General features: G+C 44.7%; 1 non-coding gene across 1 annotated transcript; it reads right to left on the bottom strand.

Moving 5' to 3' along the window:
* Positions 1 to 744: 744 nt before the first annotated feature.
* Positions 745 to 817, bottom strand: TRNAT-UGU (transfer RNA threonine (anticodon UGU)). The gene has a single exon. It is a non-coding gene; the product is annotated as a tRNA-Thr (tRNA).
* Positions 818 to 15,314: the final 14,497 nt, after the last annotated feature.

Raw genomic sequence — 15,314 nt, 5'->3', positions numbered from 1 at the left:
CCTCCTAACAGCAGAATTTGCAAATAAAGTTACTGTGGCATCCTTTTCTGACGTAAGTAGTGGTGAGAGTCTCTGCTGGACATTCATGGGTAAGATTTGGCTGTGTATGACCAATTAATCCAGGTGCCTCCACCTTTCAGGACTGGCATCTTTTATCCAAGAATATGAGAGACACACATCAATGACCTCACCTTTCTCTTTTTTGGTTTTTTTTTGTCCTTTAACTGAAATGCAGTGAAAAGTATATTTGAAGAGTGGTTGTCTCTCACACAGTGACATTTGTTTTCTTTTGGGTTTTTTTTAAGCAATATGTTTTCAAGGTATGGATCACTTGCAGGTTCCAAAGGCTTCAGGAAGGGCTGGCAATGTTCAGCCAATCTTAAAAACAAACCAAATCAAGGCAAGCCTCGCCAGTCCCGGTAACGGCTGAGTAACTGGATCGAGCCATCAGCTGGCTCCTCCCTGCACCCAGGCTGGGTTCTGGACCCTGGGTGGGGGGTTACGGGCCACGGCTCTCCCCGGCGTCAAAGCACGTGGCATCACCCTGCAGTTGGCACGTCACCTTCGTCTCCTACCGCCACCCGCCGGCCGCGCCGCTTCGAGACGCAAAAAGCAGCAACGCGCTGCCGCCGCCCTGACTTCCAGCGCGGCTGACCGCCTTTCCCTCCCCTCCGCCCCCGCGGAGGGAAACTCCCGGCCCGCTCGGCGGAAGAAAACTGAAAACGGGGAAACAAAACCTCAAGAAGGCCCCAGCGAGGATCGAACTCGCGACCCCTGGTTTACAAGACCAGTGCTCTAACCACTGAGCTATGGAGCCACCTATCACTACTATCCCTGCCGATGGCTGCTGTCGCCTTCACCAGGTCCCCTTCCTGCGCGCCGCCCGCCAGCTCGGGGGGGACCGGGGACCGCGGCCGCTGTGGCCGCACGGACGGGCCGCGGCGGACAAGGCGTCTGCCCGGCGGCGGGCGGTCCCCGGCGGGCGCCGCGGGTTTGGCTGCCGCAGGCTAGGCCTCGGGCCTGGGCGGTGCCAGCAGCCCCGCTGAGGGCAGCACCCGGGCGGGCAGCAGCCGCCCGCCCCGTCCCCCGCCCGCCGCCCGGGCGCCGGCCCGTGGTAGCGCCAGCAGAGGCGAAGCCGCGGAAGCCGCACCCGGGTTCCCTCCCCACCCCGCGGCGGAGGGCCGGGGGCGGCAGCGCCTCGGGGTCGCTGAGGGGGCTTCACCTGTGGCTCCCCCAGCTCAGCACCAGGCCCCTGGCGCTTCCCCCACCGCGAAGAGCTGCCCGTGGCGGAGGTGTGTGTGTAAATCCAAATCCCTCCGCCCCACCTGCACGGCATCGGCCGGGGGGGCCTCCCCGCCTTCAGCACCTGCTGCAAATTTAGAGTAAAACTGCCATTGCAGGGAGAGGTATTTCAGTGGCAGACTGAGGCTCCTGAAAAGATGGCTTCAAGGGTTGCTGCCTGTTCTCTGTTCCCCCCTCTATCTAGCAGTGTCCTCTGCGCTGTGAGGGAGGGAGCAGCTGCTTCCCTGTGGTGGGAGCCGATTCAAGATTTGGGGGGTGAAGATGTGACATGTACGGTTTTGTCTGAAGTGGAGGGGAAAAAAAAAGTCAGTTGAACTGGTAAGATTATAATCAACTTGGTGTTGTAAATCTTCTCGGGTTTTGTGAAATAACTGTTACAGGAAAAAGGGTTTAATTATCTTGCAAATAAACTGCAAATCTAGGTTGGCTGGGATATGAACCCACCAGCAAGACAGGCATCGTGAAGGCTTAGTTTCTCTCTTCATTTTTACAGAGCGAGGAAGTTTGAAACCATTGAAGTTGTTCTCCTTTCCTTTGCATAAAGGAGCCACTCTGTCATGTGCAGCCCTCGTCCATCAAAGCTTAGGTGAAGGTGAAAAGGTAAGAAACTGAGACACCCCGCTATGGAGTAATAAATCTGAGCAGTTCTGCTGCGCGCTGGAGTCACATTCTAGAAAAGCAGACATGATTTGCTGGGTGCAAGCCTCAAACTGCGTCTGACCAAAAGTAAAGCTCCTTGAAATGAGACTAGACAGAAAAAGCTGCATTAAAGAGTTAAAGACCTTTCATCCATCCCACACTCCACAAATCATGAACTAGGTCAACTTCCTTTTTTTATTTCACCTTGTCTTTAAATGGATATGATCTCTGTGGACAAACTAGAGAAGTTCTGGTGAACTCTGTCTTCTTGTTTATGTAAGACACTAAAATTACTTTAAAATACCTGCTTTTGACCTCAAATGTGGCAGCTGATAAATTCACGAAGTTTCACAGTTGTTTGATGGTTGCTTTTTTTTCCCCTTCCCTTTGAAGATAGTGGCTCTTTAGAGTTGGTAAAGCTCTTCCAAAGAGGGCTAAAATGTCTGTGGTGAGTGTTCTGCTAATACCTCAGGGAACCGAAATATAAGCGTATCTGGTTTTATAACCTTAAAGTAGGTGGGAGCAGAGCTGTCTTACAGTTTTCCTGCTAGAAGACAAACCTACCTTCATCAGTCTAATAGAACTGAGCAGCAGGGTGAAGTGTATTCTGAGAACAGCACAGTGTTGAAGCTTTCTGGAATAGCATGGCTACCTGTCTCTACTGGGTTTTTAACTTGGGTGCAAAGTCTGTAACTGCCAGGGTTGCTCTGCTTCCAGTCTTTTTGCTGCCTGCTTAGAGCTCACTGCAAGGTGGGCTACCCTTCAAATGCTGCGTAGCAGACAGAGTCTTAGTCAGACACCCTGGGTGGGATTCAAGATGCGTAATGGAGGTACCGCATCAGTAAGCCCTCTAGCTTCTCTTTGTAATGGAAATGAGGAGATGAGACACTTACAGGGTGCGATTCATCTCACCTGAAGGTAAACCTCTCAAATAGGTCGCCTGAGTCATGGTCCAGAAGTGCCGGTTTCTCAGTTGACTGCGAAGGGGGTCGATGCTGAAAACGTCAGCAGCGAAGTGAGACACATCTCAGTGGGCGTGACAGGTTTGTACCTGACCAAGCTCTGCTGGTGGGCAGGTACCCTGCTGAGCCCTGGCTCTGGAGGGGTACAGCAGCTGCTTCATTTAACAGGCACGGCAGCACTGCAGAGCTCCTGCCTGCACGCTGCCAGTGCTCTTCCAGCCCGTCCTCTCAGCCTCGTTTGCACAGAAATAAGCTTTAGCTTAATTTAATACCCTTTTGGTTTTGATGTTTAAACTAGAATAACTGTAGCTGGAAAATTCCCGTCAGAAGACCAAGAGAATTTTTAGGGAGACAGCAAGATAAATTACATGTCTGAAGAAGACTCTATGAATGTTTCTACAACTAGACACACAGATTTTGAAAATTAAGCATTTGGGCAATAAAATGCCTGCCTAGTCTTCTGCTTATTGCTGCTGAAAGCCACTAGGTGGAACCGAAGTACTGCGTGGAAGGATGAGGAAAATGTTTTGACAGACTTGGAAGTGCTGAAAAGAGTGAATTTTTACCACACAGGCTTTTAAAACAATCTGTAGGACGATTTACCTTTAAATATGTGCGAAGACGTTTAAAAATCCACGTTTATATATGCTCTGTAAAATTTCTGCTGATTTGCAGTAAGATTAAATTTGTTGTGTGTCCCCCTTGCTAAAACCAGCTTTCCCAAGCATGTGTACTTTTCATCTGGTTCAGTGAATTAATGCTGGTAAGAGTGGAGGACTAGTAGCAGCTGTTTAACGAAGGCCCTGTGAAAGCAAGCAAGCAAGCAGGCAGGCAGGCCCTTTGCAAACTGCCTACTGGTGTAACACATTTGGCTTTTTCTTTGCTATAGAAGAGTTTTGTAAGACAGACACTCCCAGGGTAGGGAGGCATGCTGAAAGTTATTGGGAGCAGCATGCAGAAAAGTTTCCTCTTCCTGATGAAAGCTGTTAAGAAGGAGCAGGATCTGAAAGATACCTACTAGGCCTTCTCTACACCAAGGACAGGCATCCAGCTAGAAAAAGAGTGGCTAGTGTAAGAATAGGTGTAGTTTTGCCCTCAGTCTGGACTGAGGCTGTTATTAAAAAATTATTTGGTTCCTCCTGATAGTAGCTCCTGACTGTCCTTAACAGCCCCACTGAACAAATGCGTGTTTAACTGTGTGTGAAGCTGGTGTCAGTCCACAGATGTCAACTGTGCTGCCATTAATTTACATCCATCTTGTTAAGAGCAGTGAGCTAACCTCATGCATACTCCATATGATCTTATTGCCATATCTTGCATTCAGATGCTAACAGGAGAAGTGAACCAAAGAAATGACTCTTCAGACACCTGGTTCATGAACTATCCTTAGTAATTATCTTATGCTATAGTATTCTCTTTTTCTAAGCTCCTTTGCCTGGCTTGCCATCCAGTTCCCTGCCTAATTCAGTTTTACTGGTGTTTTGCAGGATTCAGTGCTTTATTGCACAAACCAGCTACCAGTTTTGGGCTGCAGCGGTGTGAAATAAATAGCAGTGACTGTTTTCTCTGCAGACTTGGTGTGTCTCCTGACAGGTTGTTGCCTTTCTCCTCATCATGTGATTTTCTGCGTCCTGGGGGAAGCCTAATGCACCTGGAATTCTCAGCAGAAGTACAGATCAGAAAAACTGGCATGCTTGCCTTTCCTTGTCAACCTTTGTGAGAAAGGACTTGCAGCACAGCTCCAGTCTTTTTGTGAAGTGCGATGTTCTGGGTGCTTTAATTATTTGACAGCTTCAGTACAGTTGGTTTTATTTCTTAAAGAAACTCTGTAGTAACCTAAAGGTGTCTGAGTTTAATATTATTCATTTTAATTGGCAAGTGCTGATGGATCACTTTGTCTTGCACAAATGCAAGGAGTTTTTATGAGTAAAATGTTATTAAAATCAGGGGAACACTTCCTGCTGAGTTTGGGTGGCTTTTGGAGCTGATCTTTGGGGTATTTTAGGCATTGAAGGATCTCAACATGTGGCTGAGGCCTGCCTTCTCTTCTGCATGTGTAGCTTAAGTCCTGTTTGATTGAGATGTCCCTGAGGAAATGTCCTGTTGTAGTTTTGAGCCAATCCATCCTTTTAAAAAACATTGTTCTTCAGGTTACACGGGAATGATCCACTCATCCTTGAAACATTGGGTACAAAATACGAGCTAGAACTAGATAAAAATCAGCAAAACTAACCTCCTATGATTTTTCCACTAACAGTTATCTTGTGTAACAGAGGCTGGTTAGGGTGCTGTGAAGGCTGTTTCCAGGTTTGAGTTCGTGCACTGCTTGCATCCCTACTCCATGCTAGCATGAGATGCTGGTGTGCACCCTTCCCCTTCTCTGATACTTGGCTTTCCATAGGAAAGAAGTTCAAACACGCAACTGATAAGGTGACCTTTCAAAATTACTTTAGTAGTCTCAATACTATTCTTTTGGACAAACATCCATTATCACATGCAATAAATTTTTTTGCCTTTTTAAGAGCATTTTGTGCAGCTCTGAAGAGGAGTCAGGGACTGATGTGTCTGTGAAAATTCAGTTCTCTTTTTTTTCTTCAGAAAGGTGACATAGCACACAAGGGAAGCGTAAAGACAATCATATTCCATGCATCTCTATTTGCTCATAGGCCAGATCATGTAACGGGTGTTGTGGTGCTCATCACTCGTATTTGAGCATTAGTACTTTTCCGTGGAGAAGCCATCACTATTCTCAAGTCGTACTCCAGAGTAACGGTTCTGTCTCTGCCTCGTTGTGCATTCCTGTTGTGGAACACAATAAAGTTACTTTTTTTTTTTCTTCCCCTTCTTGAAGCTAACATGCATCTTATGCACTTTTCGTAATGTAGGGGATACAAACAGAAGAAATGTTGTCTTCAAGTGCTTTATGATTTTCTTCCTGAAACAGGAAAGGAGTAATCTAATTTTGTTTGCTTCAGAGTTATTTCTCTGATCCAGATCAGATTTGAAGCTATTTGTTATAACAAAGTATTTCTGATTGTGATAATAAGGTAGATGGTAACTCTTAGCATCTTTGAAAAATTAAGAAGTTACCTGTTCCAAGCTAACCTGGCTGAAAGTGACAGATGTTTTCATGACAGTTTGAGGAGGAGATTGTTTGTTTGTTTTTTTCCCCTGCCCTGGATTAAAAAGAAGTTGTGTCTATTTGTGTTACTATCAAAAAGATCTCCTCCTTGTCAAAAACATTTAGGAGGCTTGCATCTTAGCCAAAGGACATAGTGTTCTTCAAAGTGCAGAAGAGGACTTGACCATGCCTGGCCTTTGCCTTGAAGACACACGCTCCTGGAGCCCAGCTGGGGAGGGACAGAGAGATCACCCAGCGCTTCACTTCTCCGGGAGGGCATGAGGGCTTCCCTGCTGGGAGCCACCAGTGGGGTTGGCGTCTTGCAGGAGGTGGGTGAAGGAGGTGCTGTAACAGAGATCTTGCCGTGCTCTGACCGGTGGAGCTGCGTGTGGTGTCCTCTGGCTGGGTGTGTTTTTTACCCCCCGAAGCATGTTGAACCTGCCCACGGCTCCCTGCAGGCGAAGCATGGCTGCACGGTGCCCCTCAGCCCTGGTCTGTGTGTCAGCTATGCCAGCTGCCCGAAGGAGACACCACGTTGAAAGCTGTGTGCTGCCATCGCCCAGCTTCTTGTCCTCACATGTTCCCTGTAGCAGTCCACAAGGTAGGAAATAGCTGACCCATAGCTGTGCACGTGCTGCTCGATCTGTCACTAGACATGTATGCATGTGGCTGTGTATGTATATACACAAGTATGCACGCTTATGCCACCAAGCAAAGTGTAGAGCAGCTGTGTTCTCCATCTCTGGAGACACTAACCTGAAGGCCTCTGCTCAGTTGTTGGTTTTCAAGAAGTGCAGGACTGTAGGACTATCTTGGAGGCTGTAATCCTCTCATATTTGACTGAAACCAGTTAATGAATTTGAAAGTTACTTGGGAGTTGTGTTGACAGCCGGTGTGGTTACATGAACCTTTTTCCAAGGAAAGCCAATCTAAAAATGTACTGATCACATTTTCCAAGCAAGCTTTTAAAATTCTTTGGAAAATGGACAATTTGGGAATGAGAGTGAGGCAGAGGAACTAGGAGATCCAGAGCCCCCATCCTTACACTGATACGGACTCTGCTACTTAACCCTGTGCCCTGTTTCCATAGCTCTCCAGCACTTCCAGCCTCCCAAAGGGACAGCGGATGTGTTTGTTTGTAGCATGCTCTATAAATGTGAAGTCTTATTATTATCAGCGTAAAAATAGACTCGGAAGATTTCAAGTGGGCTGTAATGGAATAAAAATGTAGCAACAGGATAGCCCAAAACTCCTTGCCTCTGAAAAAACATATGAACAGGTTCATTTTTCTGTTGCTGTTTTTAGACCCAAGGAACAAAGCTTCTTGGTAAGATTCAGAATCCTCGTTTTAAATAAACTTTTTGTGATGGTTTCTCCCAAGGAGCGGTAAAGCTATAGGTACTAAGTTCCTTTTGAAGCTCGATGGGATTAGGGAAATGGGGACGTGTCCCGGTGTGGCCAGCACTGCTGTAGATGGGAGGCTGTTTTCTCGGCGATGGCCTGTTTGCAAAGGTTTCAATATTTGGCTCAACCGAGGATGCAGCTACCCAAGCGAGACACAAATGTGTGGATCTGCTCTGGGTTTCAGTTACCGGGAAAGGCAAAATGAAAGACCTGTCACAACTATCAGGGGCCTTCCTCAAGTGCTCACATTTCCTTTCCTGTGAAACACAGCTGAGTCCCAAAGGCAGACAGTCTCTACGCTAATCAAGGAACAAATTGTTCTCTGTTCTGGAGCTCTCATAAGGTAGATGGAGGAAAGATGCATGTATAATAAATAATACATAAAATGCATGAACTGTGAAAAGCCAACTGTTGCTTAAGTGCTAGACGTGATAACTGGAGCTAGGTGATTTGTATTTTTTCCTCCTGGGAGAAGTAAATGAACTGAAAATACAGTTTTGTTCCCAGCTCTGTTTCTGATTTTGCCGTATGTTTGCTGCTAGAGACAGCAGTTTGTGGGTTATAGTCACAAAAGTGGCCCTGCGTTATTCTTCTGTGCACTTAGTTCAGAATATCCTGCCCCTATTTCCATGTGTGCCTGAGGAGAGCTGTACTCCAGGCATTCGGAGACCTGTCCTCACCACCCCAGGGTGGGCAGCCCGGGACACTTCTACTGGAGCAGAAACACACTCTGGAGGAGTGACCGGGACCAGGTGTTTCAGTCCCCAGGCAGGGTCAGTGGCCCCTGGACACCAAATGAGAATGGGAATTTACAGATTCCTTTCTCTTCTTAGGGTTAAGCTGGATGGACTTGCATGGTCCTGTCTACATACAGGCCTATCAGTTGTTCTGTGGATGAAGTGTGTTGCTCAGCACCTCTGCTCTGCTCTCCCAGGAGAATACATTCATCTCCCCAGTTACTGGACTGGACCAACATATGACACAGAAAAAAATGAAATGAAAAAAAGTTGGACGGAAAGTTTCTGTATACTTCCCCACTTGTGAATTTGTGTCATACTGAAGTCCTTCTTCTCTGCAATCCAGTCCCTTGGCTCCTTTTGCTGGTCGAGGTTTTGAACATGGATTGCACAGGTGGCTGCACTTTTGCGTACTCTGGTTTTGTTATCTTCAGTTGCCAGATTGCTGAGGGTCCTATGTACGCTCTGACCAAGTTACGAATATCTACAGTTTGAGGTGAACAAAAATAGCAACCAGTTCATAGGTATGCTGCAGCCTCACTGCGTGAAATCTAGCAACGGCTTTGTTTTAGGATAGTAAACCAGCCGAGTATTCTTTCTTCAGATCTCATTTCTGTTAGAAATGAGCCAGAAAACAATCTGAGACGTGACCGGTCCCGAATGCTGGGAAGCTGCGATTCTGCTCGCAGCCTTATCCTAGTAATCTGTAGAAGTCCCTCCTCCCAGAGTTGCTGCTGTAAAGCTTTCCTGAACCACATTTTGGAAAGATCTGAAGGCTGGCTTTTGAGTGATCAGCTCATCTTCTGCCACTGTTTCTGTAAGCCTGCCCACTGAGTGTGGAAAATCTCAGCTCCTTCAGCTTTGAGGCAGGTGCTATAGTTTCAGAGTGCTTTTACTGACAAAGTATTGTCAGGTTTTCAAAGTGGTGAGTAATTGACTGTTTCAAAGTCCCTCCTTTGTTTCTGAAGGACCAAACTGTCTGCAGACCCTTGAACCTCCCTTCGTTTGAGGAAGCTTGGACCATGGTTCAGCTTTGTGATTGGGTTTGTGTCTGCTTTTGCATTTTCCCTTCTTTCAATTGGGTTGGAAATACTGAGAGTACAGCCTTCCTCACGGTCCTGTCTGTTTTCTTTGGCTTTCCCAAATGCAATGCATCATGCAGAGCTGAAAATGAATGGGAAGGGAATGAATGAAAATGTTTTGAATCTTGAGAATTTGGAGCTTTGTATAAAGCTCTTGGTTTGAGGCTTGTGTCTTTTAAATTAGCTCACTATATAATAGTGCAGATATATCTACCACTGAGGTCCCGGTGAGCTAATGAAGGCTAACGCAGGTGGTACTGCATCCTTCAGACACTGGTATGCAATCTGCACTCTAATGGCTTTGACAAATCCCCTCAAGCAGAATTGTCAAGCTGACTGCATGATCAAATGTGCCCAAAAGCTTTAAAAGCACCACTGAGAATGTCAAACGGGACTGATGAGGTTAGATTGCATCTGCATGAGGGGATAAATTGTTCTTGAGCGTAATTCACAAATCGGAACATTAAACTATTGTAATCAAACTCCAAGTGAGCCTCTCTGTAGGGCATAAATATCAGCAGCTGTTCTTCATACATGACAAATCTCTTTCAAAGCTTGTACTTGCCTATTAATTCTTCTCCTAACCAAAATTTAATTGAAGGATGCCTCAACCTGCTGTAAGGTAGAGAAGATATCTTGAGCATCGTAATTTACTTAGGTAACTGATGTATTAATGCTCTTAATGTGTTGGGAAATGCTCATCCCAATTTACTTTGCTGTTATGTGAGTAAGTTTAGAAGTGACTCCTTTTTAACCTCCAGCCAGGAGTGGTTGAAGGGCAGTGGGTTTACCAAGCCCATGATTTCTGCAGTGTGGACTGGAACTTATTCAACCCCCGTGGAAAGACCAGGTCAATATTTCTGTGTAGTCAGAAGCAGAAAGTGAGAAGGGTCAGAGACACTTCTGCCAAATAAATGATAATCAAATCAGTCTACAAGTTATATTGGTAAATACAGGACCTGCATGGCCAGTGGGATTGAAAGAAGGTGATGAACAACCTCATCTAGTTGAAGATGTCCTTCCTCTTTGCAGGGAGGGTTGGACTAGATGACCTTTAAAGGTCTCTTCCTACCCAAATTTTTCTATGATCCTTTGAGGAGTTTGTATATATGAATCTGAGCCTGTTTAGATCTCAGATCAGCAGAATATTTAAGTGGTGTCACTTTCAATGGTATTCAGAAGTGTGCTAAAATATCTGGCTTCTACCAGTCCATAGTCCTTTTCCGTGCCTTCTAAGTATGTCTTCATTTGGGAAGTGTAATGAGTTGCTGCTCTTCAGGAAGCCTTGTTTGTTGTTGTACTGATTGTTTTTCTTTTTTTTTGATGTCCAGTCATTCCCATTGAGAACGAGGAGAGGAACAGGGAGTCAGTCCATTTGCTGAAATACAGGCTGTGAAACAGAGTCGGGTCATCCACTGTGACCCGGAGCATGAAATGCTGTGTGTTAAGACAACATTCCTTATCAGCAGGGCAATTCAAATATAGATTACATGGAATATCCTTTGCCTGGTATTTGTTAGGTCTTACAGTGGCTTTATACTTTCTAGGCTATCAAATACATCTTCCCTTATGAAGCAGGGAATCATTTAGCAGCTTTTCTATGAAATGTTCTTAGTCTTACAGTTAAGACAGTACTGGATTGTGGGATGGTGGTGTGGGCGTGTTTGTGAGGCATTCTTATTTTCCTGCTAGCGTTTCCTCTGCGTGGTGGAAAAGCTCTGAATCAGTGTTCTGGAAAAATTGCAAAAGAAAGGATGAGATGCCTTACCTACAGAGGATCCAGCTCTGGTGACCTTTCCACCAGTGCAATCCTAGGCAAAAACCTACTGAAAATTATATTTGCCTGTTGTTTAATTGGCTGCTCTTCTGGTGAAAGCCGTTATGGCAGTGGGATAAATCTGGCCAGTGGTGGATTGTTGTTTTCCTGTAAAAAAATATTAATTAACTATTCATTTAGTTCTACGGTTGAAGGCACTAGTGCGCATTAACACGATACAACAGATTAAGATGGGAAATTTCTCTTCTAAACAGTTCTGGAAAAAAAAAAGTCACATCTTCAAGTAAATAAAAATTGGTCCATTCCTATTTATGGTAACTAAATGGGTACTATATGAAGGAATCAACACTAAACAGAGAAATGCTTTTAAAGACTGACTCGGTTATTGTGGTTTTATAGGACAAGTGAATGAAACTTGTTTGGATTCTTCCCAGAATAAATATATGCACTTTTAAAGTCCTCTGGAGATTAGAACAAGAAGCAGCAGTGATACAGAAGCACTACTTCAGTCTCCAGTCCACCAAATACTTTTGCGTTAGTGTGGAGTGCATATGCTCAGTCCTAAACCATTCTTATGCCTCACGTATATGTTTAACATTTGGAGTCCTTGAACATGTCTACAAAGAAAGAGTAGGGAGACACATTGTTCTTAGGACACTAAGCTAAGAAGGAAAGGCAAAGAAGTGTGCGTTTGCTTGTACCCATCCCCTTAGACACGTCCTTGGGCTGAGAGTTCTCTGTAAGGAGAATTCTTGGTATATATTGTGGGATGTCTGGAAAATAGATAATAATAAATACATCATTTTATATAGAAGATGGATAATTCAGTGCCTAAGAACGTGAACTGGAGAATAAATCAATGCAAAGAGACTTTCTGTTCTTTGGTGTTCATTTCTCCGTTTTGTTCAGTGAACGTTCCTCAGCAGTCCCAGAAAAGGGATGCTTTTAAAAATATCTTGCTGAAAATCTCAGATCTTGCTGTCTTTCCTCATGAGAATTGAGAATTGTAGACCTGAAGGTGGATTGTCGCAGCTCATGTTTAAAGCAGCAAGTAGCAAGTCAAGGTAATTTCAAGACCAATTTGTGGTTTCTAGCTGAACCGATGGTCACTTGTTCTAAATCACTCTGACATGCTTCGTGAGAAATAATAGCACATTGCTGTCTCCTCTGAACTCCTGAATTTACAGTGATAATTGTACAACATGAATCTAGGTTTAAGCTAATCTCCAGTTACCTCTTCCATTTTCATTTTATACTTGCTTGCTCTGCAACGACCCCCGCAGACTGCTAGTTCAATAAATCTTTGTCACAGAGGGTCACTGGGTTTGAGGGAAAGGAGGAAAACTATGAGCGGAAAAGTCTAATATGCTTACTCTGCTAAATACTGTGCCAGAGGTAGGTGTGCTCGCTCCAGTCTGATTTAGTTTGTGCAGATGCCACTGCTGAATGTGTAAACTAAATGCAGTCTAGTAGGGTTGTGTTAATTAGTTTGTTTACAGAAGCACTTACAGAAACAATTTGGTTCAGCAAGTGCTGATCAATCATACTTCAGCTGAAGAAACCCCAGAGTGACCCTTTCCACCTGACCTGCTGGGGGACAGGTTAGAAAATATTGGTAACACCAGCTATTGACTGCTGCAGTGTGCATTTAGTGTCCTCTGTGTGTGTTTGGGGGAAGCAGGGAGGGACTGTTTTTTCCACCTTAGTTGTAATACTTCTCCTTTTACAAATACACCTTTGCCAAGAGGAAAAAAAAAACCTGAAAACTTGCCAGTCTGATAAACTTGAAGATTATGTAGATGAAAATGCCAAAGCGTTTGGGGCCTGACTGCAGTGTTGTTTAGATGAATTGGCAGAGCCTGAAAACCTTTATCTCAGCCCTCTGACTTAGGGTTGTTTCCTGCAATGGCTTCTCCAGGCTCATTCTCCCAGTTCCCATTTTAGCACCTCTCTCATGGTGCAATAAAAGGAAGCTCAAAGCTCATGTTCTCTGTAAGCATTGCTTGGAAAAGCAGCATCACTGAGGCTGGTACTCTTTCTGTGGATCATTGTGGTGTGGCCCAGATTGGAATGACGCGTACATGTTGTTCTGGTACATAGTACCCAAATACAGCAAGAGTGTATGTCCACCTCCCATCTGTTTTGGGTGCTGTATCATCTGTTTTACTCATGCTGGTGGGCACTGCCTGGTGCAAGGAGTCCCAGATTCGTGGTATCAGTCCTCACCAGTGGAAGGCCATAATGCTTTGTCCTTGAGGAAGCTGCTTCCTGAAGTGTTCCTTACGCTTGGATGTAGCTGTTAGACTTTAAATGATCACTTTATCTGACAGTGGCTGCCTTGCAGATCCCTGTGGGTGTACCCTAGATTCTGGGTGCTCCTGTGACAGGCATAGGTGAAGGCCCTTTGTATGCTTGGCAGCATGAATTATGCTATGCTGTAGACATGGAATCTTTTACTCAATTAATGTTACAGGTTGAGCTTCGCAAAGCTCTTCTGGCTGATCATGAGTTCAGCTAGTCCCTGTATTAGAGAGAGCGCTGTGGTACATCCAACTGATGTACTTTGTGGAGGATGAGAAATTTACATACGTTGCATAGCAGGTCAGAAAAGAAGTGAAGGACATAGTTTCTTTCTTGTAGGAGTGAATTGGACCAAGTCATGTGTCATGTTTACACTGTGAAGCCCAGATTCTACCTTATACTATGCAGTTCTAATCTATGCTAGATGACAATCTGAGCGTATGACAATCTAAGCCTATGATTTTTAAATGACAGTTTGAGCCATGTAATTCAGGATCTGGACATTCTTTTGAGGTGCTTACATTTTAAACTAGGCTGCTCTGTTTAACGTCCTTTCTGTCTCTCATAGCTGCTGCAGGATGGAAAAATCATTTGCCTTGTGGGATGCTATTTAATAAAAACAGTTCTTTATGTCTGAATTTATAAGCTGTGATCAGTACCATTAGAGGAAACTGTAGGTGATCCCATCAACGAAATCTTCATGAAGTGCTCCCCTCTGGTTTTCATTTTCGCCTCAGAAGCAGGGGGAAGAAAGTGAGACCTTTTCAGAGCTCTGATCTGCAATTGTCCAATGAAATTATGAGATGTGAATTACACACTGAGGTTGACAATGTCCTTGTTGTGCAGGAAAAGACATAATCTGAAACTGTCAGAGTTGGAATATATAAAACTGCACATACAATACTTTGTCCAAAGTTGCTATCAAAAAGAAAATAAGGGAGCTGTCTTTGTCAGCCAAAATGTCCCACGTTTCAGATTTAGAGCAGGATGAAGCTATTTGCTGACCTCCATACTACTCACAGGAGCCAAATAAGTATTTTCCCTGTATAATGCCACCTGCCTTTCTCTGCCCCTCCAGCCAAGGCTAGACAGCTGATAATGTATGGTGTCACTAGTCTGCTAGGTCACATATGGCATGAAGCTCAGCATTTTGTAGGTTGCTGTCTGTGTTTGAGAGACCATGGCACAATGCATGAAGACTTTATTTGGCTTTTACTATTTATCTTCGTCATCCCATGGACTTTCATCAGTAGTTCTGCTGAATAATAGCAGTAAGAAAATGCTGTGAAAATGTACCAGGGGACCCTATCTCAGAATTACCAGTTACACTACCTAATAGATACATCCTTCTGGTAATACAGGCTGTTTATCAAAGCATCTGTAGACAAGAATTTCTTTGAAGCAGCTGTCTAGGGAAGGTGTTTTTCATGAGCCTGGGGAGAGAGGGAGTGTAGCAGGTTGAGAGTGGACCTGGAGCTGTTTTTAGGTTTTTTTGCAGATGTTACATGCAGGATGAGATCTTGGGAGGTGAGAATGTGGAGCACAGGGAGCCAATGAGCAGTGTGTGAGACAGGTCATGTGAGAAGATTACAAGTATGTATTAGTGAAGTTGGAGAATTTATCTCAAGCTCTGCCACGCTTTGTGCAACTGGCTACATAACACTAAAGAAAGCTCTGATACATACTACACTAATTTGAAAATATTCTGCATGAAAACTCTATAAATTTAACACTGCTTGATAGCTCTAAAGAATGGACTCACTTGCTCATGTAGAAGGTCATAGCAGGTCACTTCTGCTTAAACCTGCCAGCCTAGCACAGCAATGATTCAAGGAGAAGCATGGGAACATCTTCTGGTGGAAACAGTGATGTTTCAATTGCTATGGCTCCTGCAGTTCTTGTGTCGTTGCATCTGCTAGCTTGAGCAAAGTCTGATGGTGTATTTGTGGTGTAGGAACTGGAAGGGTGCTCGTACTATATCCCGTCTTT

This window comes from Opisthocomus hoazin, chromosome 2, assembly GCF_030867145.1.
Source record: "Opisthocomus hoazin isolate bOpiHoa1 chromosome 2, bOpiHoa1.hap1, whole genome shotgun sequence".
Classification (NCBI taxonomy): Eukaryota; Metazoa; Chordata; class Aves; order Opisthocomiformes; family Opisthocomidae; genus Opisthocomus; species Opisthocomus hoazin.
This window is presented reverse-complemented; position numbering and strand designations above follow the sequence as displayed.